Source organism: Podarcis muralis, chromosome 13, assembly GCF_964188315.1.
Source record: "Podarcis muralis chromosome 13, rPodMur119.hap1.1, whole genome shotgun sequence".
NCBI lineage: Eukaryota > Metazoa > Chordata > Lepidosauria > Squamata > Lacertidae > Podarcis > Podarcis muralis.
The window spans coordinates 6,746,565-6,762,197 of record NC_135667.1 but is presented as its reverse complement, the minus strand read 5'-3'; the positions used below and the strand labels follow the sequence as shown (position 1 = coordinate 6,762,197).

Here is a 15,633-nt window from a genome sequence, read left to right as displayed (position 1 = left end):
AGGAATCCTTCCATTCTGCAGCGTACAAGCACTAGGGAAATGCACCCATCCCCACATTCTCTGCTCAACCCGTCAGAGGCAGGAATAGGTTCTCCTGGCAACTGCCCAGCCCCACTTGCAGTTTCCATTTCCTCCCACATTCAGACGGCCACCTCATCCTCCCACCTTCCTGGCACTCAATTCACCCCTTACGTAGCCGTCGTCCTAGGCGCATTTTGCGACGGGGAATCTCATTAGCTTCTGAGCTCTGGGCGCAGCGCTGCTCCTAAGATTTCAGATTAAAACGGCAGAGTGAAAGGAAAGGAGGACCTTTTTCTGCCTCCCCACTTCCAGCCACTCTCTGAAGACTGGAGAAGAGACCCTCTTAAGAATATTAGGGGGGTCAGTTTCGCCGTCCGCCCGCCACCCGGAAGAATATTAGGGGGGTAGGCAGGAGAAGGACGAGATGATGTGAAAAATGCACATAATATTTTAGTTGCAGTTCATTCATTTTCAGCGTTGTATTCTTGTTGTAAAAAAGCACGCCTGGACATTCCGTTGTTGCGCCCATAACCTAGTTTTAAGGTGCCATTTAGCTCCTTGCTCCCGTATCTCAGTTTCTAACACTGTACGCAGAGCACTGCATCTGAGCATCCGCAAGATGCCCGGTTCCTCACTGCTGAGAAGCCAAAGCTAATTCCCCAGACATCCAGGATTAGAGAGGGCGGGCTTTTAAGAAAAGCTTTAGGTTTGAAATTAAGGCCACGCGTACGCACACCTATCTACAGATCTCCCCAGGCCAGACGGCGGCACGCGTAGGTGTGGGCCCACAGCCTGTTAGGGAGGGCAAACCACAGCACTCGAACTCCACCCTCACCCCAAGTCCACCCGCAGGTCTACTCACTTAAGACGAGTGCGTTTGCTGTACATTTTAAGCACCTTCCTCCATCACACAGCGCCAATATCCTCATTATCCTCTTTTCAGTTTCTCCCCCAAAAAGCAATTCGACGTGACATTCTAATATATCCCGGGCAGCAGTCAAAACCAGAGGCATAAAAACTTCTTCAGCAAAAAAGCCGAAACGAACAAACAAATACTGTTTTCTGAATGTAGGGTCTTGGGAGAGAGATCCAGAAAGCTTCGGAGCCACCACCAAAAAGGCCCTAACTCCTTTTTGTTTCCGTTTCCTTCAGTCACAACACATCAAGGCTAGATATCACCCACTTGTCTACTTGTCAATCCACTTATCTCTTTCTCTCCACCCACCCACTCCCCGCCTTATAGAATAAAGCAAGCTGGTCTTCCTTAAAAATTGTTAATAAACCGAAATGCAGATTACACAGAACACTCTGATTTGTACTGTTATTTCAGCAAATATCCCTGCCCAGGAAGGTTGTACTAGCTAAAATGTCCACCACCCTTCCAAACCGTGATTCTACAGCTCAGAGGGACGAGGGCAGAGGCTCTTCCAGGAGTTAGGACTAGCAGGTGTCAAAAGCCGACCCGTCCTTCACAGATCTGCCATTCCTTTGGCGGAGGCAGAGAACAGCAGCAGCAACCGCGATATCCTGCGGCGTTGCGTTCCACAGATCGGCGGTGCTTTCTGCGTAAAAGCCGTCTCTGTTTGCCGTGAACCTCAACCCTGCCAACTCCCGTGAACTTGACATACCTGTCCCTGCCAACCCTTTGCCCAAAAAAACCACATGACTCATTCATTTATCCAGCTCCAAATCCTCTCTTAAGCTAACGTTCTGACACACCACTAACCCAACCATGACGAGGCGGGAGAGTTTCCACGCAAGAGTTTCTCAGCTCCCCTGCAAATAGTGAATCCAAGCGAACCAAGATCGGGGGGGGGGGGGACATGTGCGCCTCTGAGTTATGTTGCACACCCAACTTTAGCACGCCCCGGCCAGCATGACCAATGGTTAGGGATGATTTGAGTTCTGCCTCAACCTCTGAAGGGCCAGTGATGCTCTATCCCAGAACTAGACTACTGGACGATCCCAACATTTGCCATGGTGGTTTTTTTTGTTGTTGCTTTTAATTGTTTTTTTTTATTTTTGCTCTATACCCCCCTGATGTTTGCTGAGAGGCTGGTATATGAATGCTTTTCTAAATAATTGTCGATCGCTGTAAGTTTGTGGGGAGGGGGGATGTTTGCCCCTCAGGGAAATGAAACTTGGGGTATTCCCTCTTGAAAATCCCTAACCCCCCCCCTTGTTTGACTTTTCACGCCAGCCAAATTAAGTGTGGGCTGGCATGACCTCCCCCCCCCCCCCCAGGATGCTGGGAATTGAAGATAATTGGAGGGGGGCAAGGAGAGGAGATATTCCTTCGCCCCCGCCCGCCACAAATACCACCCTCTGTATCAGTAGTGGGAGCCATGGCAACCAAACAGGCTTCAAACCGGTTTCGACGGGGAGTGGAGACTGAGTTGGGGTGGCAAAGATACCAGCCGCACAACCCAACACGTGCGCACCCCCAAAATCCCTTCACGTGGGAACACTCCTAGTCCATCAAGCTCAATATTGTCCACTCTGGCTGGCAACAGCTTGGCAAGGTTTCGGGCCGGAGCCATGTTTTGCCCTACCTGAACCCGAGGCCCACATGTGCCCACATCTGCCTCCCCAGTTTCCACACAACCAGCTCTCCTCTCCTCCCTCCTGTCTGTCCTCCACACACAACCCCCCCCCTCGGTCGTCCGCCCACCTCAGCCCTTTAACATTATTATCTTTGCGTCCCAGGAGGAAAGACACCCTGTTAACTTTTTAATATTTTCTGTTCATTCCTCCGCTTGTAATGGAGGAGGGAAGAATTGGTGGCGAGGGAGGGGGGGTTAGAAAGAGAGGAAATGTGCTTTCTTGTGCCCTTCCTCTCTCTCTCTCTCTCCCCCCCCCATGCCTTTTCTCTTCCCCTCCCCCTTCAGAGGGTGGTTAGTCAATGCAAATTGTCTCATTAAGGAGAAAAGGAGGCGGGAGACATAATTAGGCGGCTGCTGCATATTTATTATGAGGGAGCCAGAGACACAAAGGCGTTTGGTGGGGAGGGGGGGTGAGTTGGTTGGCTGGTTGGGGATTGCATTGTGGGGGGGGGGGGGAGAACAGAGAGAGAGAGAAAAGGAGGGATGAAAGAGAGAGAGAGAGAGAGAACGGGAAGAAAGGAAGAAAAAAAAGGAGGAAGAAAAATGAGATATGAGATTGCAGGAGGCGTGATGTAGAGAATGGAATAGGAATGAGAAAGGGAGAGAGAGAATGGGAGTGAAAAGGGGGGGGATTGGAGGAGGCAGAAAGGAGAAGGAAAATACATATAGAAAATACATATAGTATAGAGAGATGCAGGCCCCAATCCTAAGAAGGGATGTATTTCCTTGGGTCAGTGGGTCTTACATCCAGGTAACAGAGGCCACGGCCAAAGTGGGATTTGGGGTGGGGGGGGGAGGCAGATAGTGGAAGGATGTTGTGGGGGGGGGGAGAGAAGAAATAAGGGGGGGGCAACCCCAGCATGATGAAGTGGAGGGAATGCAAAGGACAAAGCGTGACAGATGAGGGAGGGAGAGGAGAGAAGAAGGCAGCAGAGAGAGAGAGAGAGAGAGAAATGGAGGAGATGAAAAGGGCGAGGGAGGGGATGGGGAAGGATTTGGCTTGGGGGGTGGGATAGAGAGAGAGAGAAAGTGCAGAGATGGAGAGGGAAAGAGGGATGAAAACCCAATGAGGAATAAATTCATGGAGGAGAAAGGGGGTATTGGGGGGGGGTGATGATGTTTGCATCCTCTGGATATATATTAAGAGAAGGCAAAGGCAGACCATGGAAGAAAAGAAAGGGGGAAGAAGAAGAGGCGGAGGAGAGGTTGTTGGGGGGGGGTCCTCTCTCTCTCCCCATAGAGGAGGCGGGGGGGGTCCTGCAGGCGCAGAGGGGGGAGGGGCTCCGCGCAGGGCGATTAACGGGGAGATTAATGTCTAGGGGTGACAGGGGAGGCAGCCAGAGTCAATAAAACGAGAAGCACAGTGACAGGCAGCGCTTTAAATTACCCTGCGCAGCGGGGGGGGGGGGGGGGGAGGCGCTGGCGGATCTCCTCTCCTCTCCCTCCCTCTCCCCCCCCCCCCAACCCACCCCCCAAAGCTTGGGCTAATGCCCTTCAAGCCCCGATCTGTAAACCGTACCCCCCCCAAATAATTTCCCCCCTCAGCGCCTTCCTCTTATCAAATCTGCCTCGCCCCCCCCCCTTTCCTCTTCTCTTCTCCAGCTCCCCATCATCAAATATTTTCTAAACTGGTTGATGAGAATCCTGTTAACATCCAGGAGACGAAAGGAAGAAAAGGAGGGGGGGCGGGTGAAGAGAAGGTTAAGGTTGGTTTTGACAACAGATTTCCAGCGTGGTCTGGAGGGGAGCTGCTTTTGTAAAAAAAATAGGGGGGGAGGCCTGACCCCCCCCCCCGACTCTCTTTCCTCTAAAGGGCAAAAGGGGAGACAAGGGGGGTGAATATACAGACTAATGCGCCTCCTCTCACCGCTTTTGTTTAATCCTGCAACGCACTTAGGGCTTCATTTGTATGTGATTTGCATACAATATTTAGCAAGAGGCACCCTGGGTTGTTTTGTGTGTGTGTTTTCTTTTTTGGCACTCTCCGATCTGGGAAAGGGGGGGGGGGACGGAGGGGGAGGGGGGCAGCTGAAAGGCGCTCGCACACACACACACCCCTTCTAAATTGGTGTATGCAAATATATGCTTTTCTGCAAGGACTGGTGCATAAATTAATCTGAGAGTCAGGATGACAGAATTAGGTTAGCTGTCCCGTCAAAACCCCAACCTGCACAAATGTGCATTAGGCCTGGGGGCCAATTGGTGTGTCTCAAAAAGTTTCACAACGTGGGTTTCTTTCCATCCCAAAACCCAAATGAGATTCTTTCTGATTAGGGATTCGGTTGGGCGGAGGGAAGGGGGCGGGCAGAGAGAAAAGTCAAAAGTGTAAATACGATCAAGATGAGCACCGCTGCCTCAAGAATTCATCAATAAGATGTAAGGTTTAGAGGTTGGCTTTTGAAGGTTGTAGGTTTGTTTGTTTTCAAATAAAAGTATTAAAGCTGAACTTCTGCCCCTTGAAAAATGTTCCGAGTTGTGGTTTTGGTTTTTTTTAAGTGGGTGCATTTGAATTGTGAGCTTTTGCTGCGTTTTTACATGTTTGTGAAATCTCATTTGAGTGCGAGAGGTGGGAAAATGCGCTTGTGAGCACATTCACGTAGTGTTGCAAAATATGAGGCAAGTGTCCTCTCTCTCCAAGGGCATCCGGGTCTTAAAAGACAATTGCACAACATCACAAGGAAATTATAGCGGTGGGGAGGCAGCGTGGGGCTGGGATCCCAGCATCTGCGGAAAGAGGGGAGAAAGAGAGACGTGGGGGGGGGGGCTGATCTAGCTTCATGCTCTAACTATCCTGAAGCACTTCCTGGAGGAGAAATTTTTAAAAATGCACATCTTCATGTTTTGTAAGCTCCTCCCGGGCAGGGACCATCCCCTCTGCTTCTGTTCCCCTGCAAACGTGAACATCAGACCTGGGAAACTGTTTTTCGCCTGAGGGCCAAATTCCCTTCTGGGGACTACCTTCCCTGGGGGCCGAATGCCAGCGGGGGGCGAGACCAGGGCAAAAGTAGATGGAGCAACAAATGGAATACATTCTTTTCAGTTTGGAGGGCCACATTCGGGACCCAGGACCAGAGGTTTCGCACTCCTCATGTGTCTCAATGGCACCATGCAACAAATAAATAGCACTCGGAATAAAAGAGTCGCTTGCAAGCTTTTACACGTCTGCCCTGGGAGGACTGAGCTATCCCAGCATCCCCCGGGGCAGTGGCCAGGTGTGGGCAGACTCCCCTTTCTGCTCCCTCCCCCAGAACACGTCCTCAAAACCGCATTATGCAGAAACCCCTTTAAAATAGCAGTGTAATCGGAGAGAGCTTTCCCCCTACACATTGCAGAGGCCTGCCCTGGGGCTGTGCAGGTGTGGACAGGCTAGAACCGGCGCACAGGTAAGACGAGGCAGGCCGCTAGGGCGGCACGATGTCAAGGGACTTCTTGCGCCAAGAGTCACGAGTGCGAGTCCACCTTCCCCGCAGCTTCCAGCGTGGATGGCCGGATCCCTGCAGAAGCAAGAGTCCATCTCCCAGAGTGCTTTGCTGCATCCCAGAGGATTGTGGGACATGCAGGGACACCGCTTCCTCGCATCGTGAGCACCTGCCTGGAAATCAACAGCTGACCTACAGCCCAGTGACAGCAGGTACCTGAGGCTAGATCTGCACACGGTAGGCAAAATATCAGACTTCCACTACTGTTTAAAGCAAACCTTAATGTGGTGCTAAAAAGAACCTTTTCTGAGCTCCACATAAGTCACACACCCATTTGCATATATTTGCATAGCTTATTCCTGCCAGCAAAGGGCCCAAGGGCGACGCTGGACACCCCACACTAGAAAGCCACTTCAGGCAGACGTCCCCTTCTAACTTCTGATACAATCTTTAAATAAGCCGGGTTTGGGATCAATAAGGGCTAGCAACTTGGCTTGCGATTTCTGAAAGAGAGTCACACATTGCACTACAACTTATATACATGATGAACTAGCCGCAAGACTGTCTTGGTACAATTCAGCGGAACGTTTGCCTCAACGCAGGCCTGGGGGAACCAAGGTTGTGTTAAGCTTGGCGCTGGAGAAGCTGTCTGGGACCTTGAGGCTTGTGGTTCGAGTCGAGATGTCCTACTAAAAATTGAGTGGCCCTGACTGATTGTACAGCTGAGGGGGAAAGTGTGCATTACCCGAATCGTATCCTGAGGGTGAGGGAAACTGTTCTGAAGGATGAGTGACTTGACTTGGGCCACAGAGCCATGGAAATTCAAGTCTCTACGCCCAGGGAACTACACTTCCTTCTCCCACCTACAGCCCATCTATGCTACTGCAAGCATGGGTGGAGTTGCAAATGTTTTTTTCACGGTGAAACAATCTCACAAGACAAACTCTGAGCATGTACATGGTGCACAGGTGCGGCTGCCATGTGCACTCATGCTGCATACATGAGCCGAGGCATGGCATACCCAACATTTGTTTAAAACAGGCATAGGCAAACTCGGTCCTCCAGATGTTTTGGGACTACAATTCCCATCATCCCTGACCACTGGTCCTGTTATCTGGGGATGGTGGGAGTTGTAGTCCCAAAACATCTGGAGGACCGAGTTTGCCTATGCCTGGTTTAAAGCGCACGACTTCTTGCAAAGAATCCTGGGAACTGTAGTTTTCCTCTCCCAGAACTACAATTCCCAGCACCCTGAACAAAGCACAGTTCCCAGGATTCTCTGAGGGAGAGAGAGATTGCAGAGATTACCGAAATCTAGATGCATGGCCACGATGCGTCCTTGATTAACTCCTACTTTTGGTCACCTCTTCCACATCCTCCTCACAGGTGTCTAAAGGCACCAAAGGCATCTTTACAAAGAATAACGTGTATGGTGTGCTTTTGAACTATCTGATCCTGTTGGCTCTTGAGGGCTAGTGACATGACCCCACTTTCTCCAGCTCCAGATTTCACCCAGCAGGCAACGGCCTGGGCAATTGGCTCTACCACCAGATCTTTAATGGCAGAACCGAGCTCTGCCTGTTCCTTCCATTTAGCCGGAGGCTCGATGCGCTGCCATTTTGTGGGGTGAGGCGCATGCTTGCTGCGCGCAAACCTGGCGCAGCTATTTGGTTCTACTTTCCATGTGCCCTTGTCCAGGCGCTCGAGGTGTCAAACCAAACGGCCATCTAACCTGAGCGGCCAGTAACTGGGGATTCCCAGGCATGACAGCACCAACCTTCTCGCGTTGTTTGACCCCAGATTCTAGTAATTCCTAGGTAAAGGTAAAGGTAAAGGGACCCCTGACCATTAGGTCCAGTCGCGGACGACTGTGGAGTTGTGGCGCTCATCTCGCTTTACTGGCTGAGGGATCCGGTGTACAGCTTCCGGGTCATGTGGCCAGCATGACTAAGCCACTTCTGGCGAACCAGAGCAGCACACAGAAACGCCGTTTACCTTCCTGCCGGAGCGGTACCTATTTATCTACTTGCACTTCACGCTTTCGAACTGCTAGATCGACAGAAGCTGGGACCGAGCAACGGGAGCTCACCCCGTCGCGGGGATTCGAACCACTAACCTTCTGATCAGCAAGCCCTAGGCTCTGTGGTTTAACCCACAGCGCCACCCGCATCCCAGTTCCTAGGTAGGCTGGCTCTGTATATGGAGGTTCAATTCAGCTGGGACGGCAAGAAGAAACCGCACACCCTCTTCCCCTGCGAATTAGTCTAATCCCCTTTTCAAGGAATCAGAGCCTGCGACCATGCGCTGCACCGCAAGCAACGAGCTTCCGTAAGTTAATTATGCACTGTGTGACAGAGTCGGCCTCGCTGGTAGTTTGTGAGGTGTCTGCATGCGATTGATTTATTGACTAGTGTGGGATTTTAACCGTTCCTGGGGCTTCGTCCGAGTCAGCCTCGGAACAAATCCTTCAATGGAGCATGTAATGATTCATTTATTTTTTACAAGAGAGAGAGAGCGCGCCTCTGGCCACATGCAGAGTGCCTCGTTTTGTTTATTAGCTTGCCGAAATGTAGGCCAAACCCTCTGGGAAATCTTCCGGGGCGAGAGATCGGGGAAGACCAGGGTGTGGAAAACCAACACTCTGCCCTCAACCTTAAGCCAGCCCACAAGCCTTTTAGGAACTGAGATGGGGCTTTGAGAAGCTTTGGAGAGCCAAGGCAGTGGAGGGTCCGAGGGGGAAGCGAGAGGCCAGGATCCAGGCCTCAAGCCCTGCCCAGAGACCTCCAGAAAGTCTGTGCTCCTCAAATGAAAAGCAAGAATGTGAGGGGCCCCTCCTCGCAGGCTTGTTGTTTTTCCCCCAAGTCCATTGTAAACGCAAAACAGAAGTCCGCTATCAATTACAAATAAGCAACACACTTGGAACTCTGACACATCTAGTGTCAGAAGCAAACCGTTTCTGACACAGGCCAGCTTTTGCACAACCCGTTCACTGTTTTCTTGAGGGGGGGAGAGACTCGCATGTTTGGTGCTGCTTCACACACTTTGCCAGACCGAAGTGTCTCTTGGCTGCGTTTTCAATTTTTTTGCGGGCTGGGAGGAAGGGGATGGTTTTTTCCTCGGGTTGTGGCTTTGAAAGGGCTTGGCAGCGCGAGCCGGACAGCTTTATTTTGTTTTATCTTTTTTTAATTTTGCGGTGTGCGCCGCCTGCCGTTCCCCGGCACTCGTGGTCACCTCTAACCTCGCCCTGGCATGGCACTGTGGAACGTATGCAAACTGTGCTCTTGCAAATGAAAGAAAGAAATAAAACTCAGAACGGCTTTTTCGGCCTGCGTGGGCAGGTGATGATCCTGAAGGAGTGATGTTTCAAACACAAAACCTGAGACTCTCGAAAGTGGGAGGAGGGATCTACAGGGCATGAAGATGCAAGGACCCCTGCCCCGTGGGGCTTGGTGTGTATTAATATAATATACACACACAAACACACACACACCTCAACACAGATTTCTTTCCCAAACACACAACCCCACTGAGTCCTGTCTATCTGTCCAACATGCCAGCATCACAGCTGAAATCCCTGGAATGACTTTCAGAAATCAGGGAGCATTCAAAAAACATAGCCCGAGGTGGTGGTGGGGAGGCATGAATCGAGAGCGGAAATGAAATTTCACACCGTTTAGAAAACTTGGCAAACGTTTCAAAACCCCTTTTTGGATTCCAAACATGTGCAAATGTCACTTACAAAATTCAACTCTGAAAAATACTTGTCAATAAAAGCGGCAAGATCCACATAATCTCAACAAAACCAATACACACCAACACACACATATATATATTTACACATCTTGCTCCCGTCCCGAGACTTAACTAGAATTTAAAATTTGCCTGGGGCATTCAAATCAAGAGACTTGGTTTTAAAATCACACTGGAACACAAAAGACGCACCGCAAATTAATTTCTGGTGAGCTTGGACCTTGGGGAACCTAAGAAGCATTCTCTCAGCTCATGTTACTCTGAGCAAGTCACCCCCTCTCTCAAGCCTCAGTCTCCCCATCTACAAAATGGGAATAGCAGCGACCCATCACACAGGGATGTCATAAGGGCAAACAGGACTAACAAACCATAAAGCGCTTTTGTGCATTTTTTTTAAAGCGCTCGACAAAACAGCCACGGAAACATAGGATACACACCCACGAGGACAACCCTGACATATGTCTTGCAAAGAAGTAAGTCCTACTGAATTGAAGGGTGCTTATTCCCAGGTAAGTGAGGGCTAGGACTGCAACCAAACGCCAGGACCAGCATATATGGAACACTGCTGCTGAAAGCAAAGACCAGGGTGCCTCTGAACATGGGCAAAGTGCATTTTGCTCGCCACTGAGTGCCCCCATATTTATGGGATGGAGAGGGGAAGGGAACCAGATCAGAGGGCGCAGCATTAAGTCTTGAACTCAAATGCACATATACAGAACAGAAACACACCAAATATATGTTGGGACTGGTAGGTGGGGCGGAGGGGTGCAGGGAAATGTTTTGGTTCCTTCCAGACATTTTAATCCAGGAGAACCCCTTTAGAGAAATCACCTATTCTTGCTCTTTGTCAATCCCGCTCCCCCACTTCTGGAGAACCCAGGAGTTTTGGTCCAGCAATTGGCAGCCCAACCCTGCTTTTCACTTTCTGTCCCAGTTTCAAATGCCCATCCCATAAAAGACCAAATTCAGTGACAGTTGCGGGAGAGAGAGAGAGAGATACGGGCAAGCGAGGTAGCACTAAGCGCCACAGAGCGAGCGGAGGCAGAAGGCGAGGGAGGCAGGGAAGGAAGAAAGATTGTAAAATCAATTAAATGAGTTGCTAACGGAGCGTCGTGTCGACAATCTGTCGCTGGCTGGAAAATATGAGCTGCCCAAATACACTCCCGGCTTGCACACCTCTGCCAGGCGGCCTTCGCGGGTCCTTCCATCACTCCTGTCAGAGGTCTGAGCCAGGGACACGGGGAGAAGGGACGGATCCGAAGCGAGGGGTCAGAAGGCCAAGCCAGGGGGAGAAGGAGGAGAGGGGGGGTTACGGGGTGGGTGGGGGTCGCTGTGCACCCAAGGGTGTTTTATGGCGCTGGGTGGGACAGGGGGAAGGAGCCGGGAGATGGCAGAGAAAGGAGGGTGGGAGAAGGGAAGGGGATGGAGGGATGGAGGGAGGCTGGCGAAGGAGGGAGAGGAAGACAATAATTGGAGAAAGGGATGTGTGATGAATGAAAGGCTCAGGGGAGAGAGGGAGGGGAGATGCAATCGCCTCCTTTGAGAGGGAGAGGAAAGGGTAGGAGGGGAAGAAAGAGTGTGGCAAGGAAGAAGGGAAGAGAGAGAGACAGAGAGAGAGGGGGGGGGGAAGGTGGTCAGAAGGAAAAGGAAGGTGGGTGGGGGAATGGAAAGAAGTGCTGGCCGGGGGGGGGGTCCCAAAAGAGGACTCTTAACAACTCCCCCGCCCTGAGATGGTGGCGATTTGGGGACGCTGGTGGGAGACCCAACACACACCCCTGCTTTTTTTTTGGCGGGGGGGGGGGGAGAGAGGAAATACACCGTCCCTTTCTTCCCACCCCCACTCCAAAAATGCCACTTCTTCCTCACTGCCCTCCCCCAAAAGACCGCATCAGTTTTGGGGAGGGAGCCCTCCTCTCTCCATCCTTTCTTGGGGAGGAGGCAGGATTAAGTCTCCGAACAAGAAGGGGACGCGGGAGCGCGCCCAGCCTCCTCCTCCTCCTCTCTCTCTCCCCCCCCCCCCCCGCCTATTCTGCTGTCACATTCAGAAGCGCCCCCCCCCCTCGCCTCTCCGCTTTGCCCGGCTTGTCATTCCTCCATGAGGCTCCATCCCGGGGACCCCCGGCGCCCAACTCTCCTCCCCAGCCCGGCTCCCCTTCCTGCTTCGCCCGCCCGGCTCTCCCTTCCGCCGCCTCCGCCCGCACATTGTTCCGCCGTCCGTCCCCCCCTGCTCGCCATCCATCCTCCCTCCTGCCCGCCTCGCCCTGCGCCTCCGCCGCCGCCTTCCGCGCTCCCCTGCCCGGCCCTTCCTTCCCTCCTTCCTTCCTTCCTCCCTTCCCTCCTTCCTCCGGCCGGCCAGCCCTGTGCGCTCCAGCCCGGCAGCCCCTCTCCATCCCCGCCTCCGGGCGGCTGCCTCTGCCGCTGCTGCTGCTGCCCCCTTTGGCGCTCCGGCGCGCCGCGCTGCTTGCTCCTTTCCTCCTCCTCCCTCTGCCGCCGCTGCTCCTCTCCTCCTCCTCCTCCTCCTTCTCCTTCTCCCCTTCCCCGATCCTCCTCCCGCCTTCTCGGCTCGCCTCTCTCCCCGCTTACGCGCTCGCTGGCTCGGAGCGAGGGATAGGAAATCGATGCCACTTACACCTCCGCGGGAAGAGAGAGGGGGACCAGCAGGCGCCGCTGACGCTCTCGGCCGCCGGGCGGGGTGGGGTGGCGGGCGGGCAGGCGGGGAGGGGGCGGCCCGGCTGGATCGGGGATCGGGCAGGGCTCTCCCTCGGCGCAGTTGTCAGCGCGGCTCCGTCTGGCTGCTGCCTGGCCGGCCGGCTTGGCTGCTGGCTGGCTGGCTGGCGGGCTCTCTCTCTCTCCTCCTCGGCGCCTCTCTCCTCCTCGCTCCGGCTCAGGCAGGCAAAAATCGATGGGGTTCGCCGCGCCGGGGCTTCCCCATTGATTTACACTCGTCCGCCTCCCCGCCTGCCTCGTTCCCTCGCTCCGCGGACCTGGCGGCTGCCTTCCAACACAATGGAATAATCAATTCAGCCCCGCGCTCGCCCCCCGCCTCCCCGCAGCCACACACACACACAGCTACACGCAGGCACACACATACACACAGCCACGCACCGGAGGGAGGAGCCAGCCGGCAGGTGCAGCCGAGCATCATGGGAAATGTAGTCCCTCCCCCGCCTCCGGAGCCGGCAAGGTCAAGGCTCCAGCAGCAGCCGCCGGCGTCAGCATCGTCCTCTCGCTGGCTGCCTTGATTTGCCTTTGTGCCTTTCCAAAGCAAGGCGTCTTCTTCGCGGCTTTGTTGCGCTCCGCACAACAACCCTGCGAGGTAGGTCAGGCAGGCCGGTGTAGAGCAGAGTGAGAAGGGAAGAGGTCAGATCAGGCCGCAAAGACCCAGCCCAGTGCAGTAGCCTGGTCTCCAAGTGGCTGGACGGATGCTTGGGGAACACCAGCAAGCGGGATGTGGACACAAGGGCCCTTTCCCCTTCGGAGGTTTCCAACGACTGGTATTGCTGCCAGAGCACAGCCTTTGTGGCTATTAGCCATCGACTGCCCTCTCCTCCTCCACGAATTTGTCCAAGCCTCTTTTAAAGCCATTCAAGTCAGTGGCCTCCTGTGGCAGGGAGTTCCACCGGCTAACCATCTGCTGTGTGAAGAAGGAGTTTGTTTTACCTGTCCCGAATCTTCAGCTTCCTGGCATGACCACGACATCTAGTGAGAAAGGGAGAGAAACCTTTCTCCATGCAAAGCATAATTTTATAAACTTCTATCACGTCGCCCCTGACATGCCTTTTTCTGCAAACTCCAAAGTCGCAGGCGCTGCAACCTTTCTTCACAGGGGAGTCGCGCCAACCCCCCTTGATCAGAGCGCTGTGGCGCTCGGTTTCCTGCTTCCAGGCTTCTTGGCCTCTGCAAGAAGAGGAAACCTTATCAAGGAAGAGCCTTTGCTGTGGTCCAGAGTCTTCTGCTGTCCTGATGTCTTATACCAGGCCCAATGAGTCATCCACTTCGCCTAGTGTCTCTGGGACCGAGAAGAGCTTTCAGCATCACCCGATCCTTTTGGCTGGCAGAATCTCGGACGTCACATTGTGAATAATAAGTGGTTTATCACTGAGCTACGGCCCACCCCATCATCATTATTATAGATGAGATACACCCCAATAAATAATTGCATTTATTTCTCAGCAAGGCGATTGCTTTACAGCATCTCTGCAAGGCCGGTCAATAATCTTCTCATTCTGCAAAGGGCAATGATTTTGCATGGCCTGCCCATCCTCAGGGTGGTCTCTTCCCTTGGGGGTCTTCTGTCCACCCACAGCGCTGAGCCCGGGATTCCCGCCCTCTTCAGGGGTCTCCAGGGCAAAAGAGAAGAGGGCCAAGGGCCATAGTGTTATCTACCCAAACTCCCCCCTACACAAAGATTTGAGAGCCCAGACCTCTTTTGCATCCAGCCACTCAAAGCTTAGGTCCTGTGATCCGGTGATGGACACTGGTGGTAGGGTAGAAGGCAGGGAGGCCAACATTAGGTGGCGCCAGAGAGCCAACAAATTAGTTTTGCGGTGTACGAGGACAAAGGTGATAGCCAGAGCCACCTGCGAGACTGGTCGTAGGGAGGCAGGGAATTGGAGGCTGACTGACTGCCCCGTTTATCTTACTGGACTGGGCTTTGCTGCTGAGTTCCTTTTAACCCCACAGTGGCTGCATCCCTGACCATTGGTCATGCTGGCTGGGACTGACGGGTTCTGGAGTCTGAGAACATCTGGAAGGCCAAAGTGCCCCCACCCCCTGCAATTTCTAACTAGAGCTGTCAGGGTCTGGTTGTACATCTGCGTGTAGAAATTCTTAGCTTTCCTACCAAGTTTATGGGACGGGAAATTCGGATCAGGGAATGTCTAGGCTCTTAGACAAGGGTCAGCGAACCTTTTCAGCAAGGGGCCGGTCCACTGTCCCTCAGACCTTGTGGGGGGCCGGACTATATTTTTCTTGGGGGGGAAGAACCAATTCCTATGCCCCATAAATAACCCAGAGATGCATTTTAAATAAAAGGGCATATTCTACTCATGTAAAAACAAACTGATTCCAGAACCGTCTGCGGGCCAGATTTAGAAGGCGATTGGGCCGGATCCGGCCCCCAGGCCTTAGTTTGCCTACCCATGCTCTTAGGACATTCCGCACTCAGAGCACTCTGGTGTGATCTTCCCAACTCTTTAAGAAAGCATTAGAAGTTGGTGTCGTATAAGCGCAGCGCTTTCTTCCTGCCACCCATCATTATTTAAGGCTGCAACCCAATTAGAGGCATTTTTAATTGCTTAATCATATGAGCTGGAGCCGATTAATCAAATAAGTTATCGATTAAATTAGCATACATTTGCATCTGGGCGTTTCTGAAGCCCTGAACTTGATTTCCTTTGTTTTCATCATCTTTACAAGAAGAGGGGTCGTCCCAACTGAAGAGAAAACACAGAATTCCTCCTTTAAGGTAATCTCCAAAGGAATAGCTGGTTAAAGTCACACCCACCTCATACCTTTAGCGCACATTCCCACCCCAAAGAATTCTGGGAACTGTAGTTCACCCCTCCCAGAGCTATGATTCCCAGCACCCTTAACAGACCACAATTCCTAGGATTCTTCCGGAGGGGGGAGCCATGTGCCTTAACTGGATTGCTGTGTTCAAGAAAGAGTCTTCTCACAGCTTAGAAGCTAAGAAAATAATTTTTTTTAAGTTATTAGTATTCAGAATTAGACTTGTTGGTTGCTTACAACACATTGTTGACTTACAACCCTTTTAAGAACATTATGCCATTTTTTTAAAAGAAAGAATTATACAAATCTTGCAAATTTCATAAAGACTC

At 52.5% G+C, this 15,633-nt stretch overlaps 1 protein-coding gene and 1 long non-coding RNA gene across 6 annotated transcripts in view; one reads left to right on the top strand and one right to left on the bottom strand.

Annotated features, from left to right (window-relative positions):
- The window catches only part of LOC114581479 (uncharacterized), a 40,843-nt gene extending 33,763 nt beyond the window's left edge, over window positions 1-7,080 (top strand). Inside the window, exon 3 of the long non-coding RNA XR_003703343.2 lies at window positions 6,095-7,080. This is a non-coding gene — a long non-coding RNA (uncharacterized LOC114581479). The remainder of the gene's footprint in view (window positions 1-6,094) is intronic.
- The window catches only part of ZFHX2 (zinc finger homeobox 2), a 34,178-nt gene extending 21,315 nt beyond the window's left edge, over window positions 1-12,863 (bottom strand). For 4 of the 5 annotated variants that reach the window (XM_028701635.2, XM_028701639.2, XM_028701638.2 and 1 more), the window contains exon 1: window positions 12,423-12,863. The gene's annotated coding sequence lies outside the window, so the exon portion shown is untranslated. Of the gene's footprint in view, window positions 1-883; window positions 1,812-12,422 lie in introns of those variants that run through there. The other variant, XM_028701636.2, reaches the window with a different exon arrangement.
- Window positions 12,864-15,633: the final 2,770 nt, after the last annotated feature.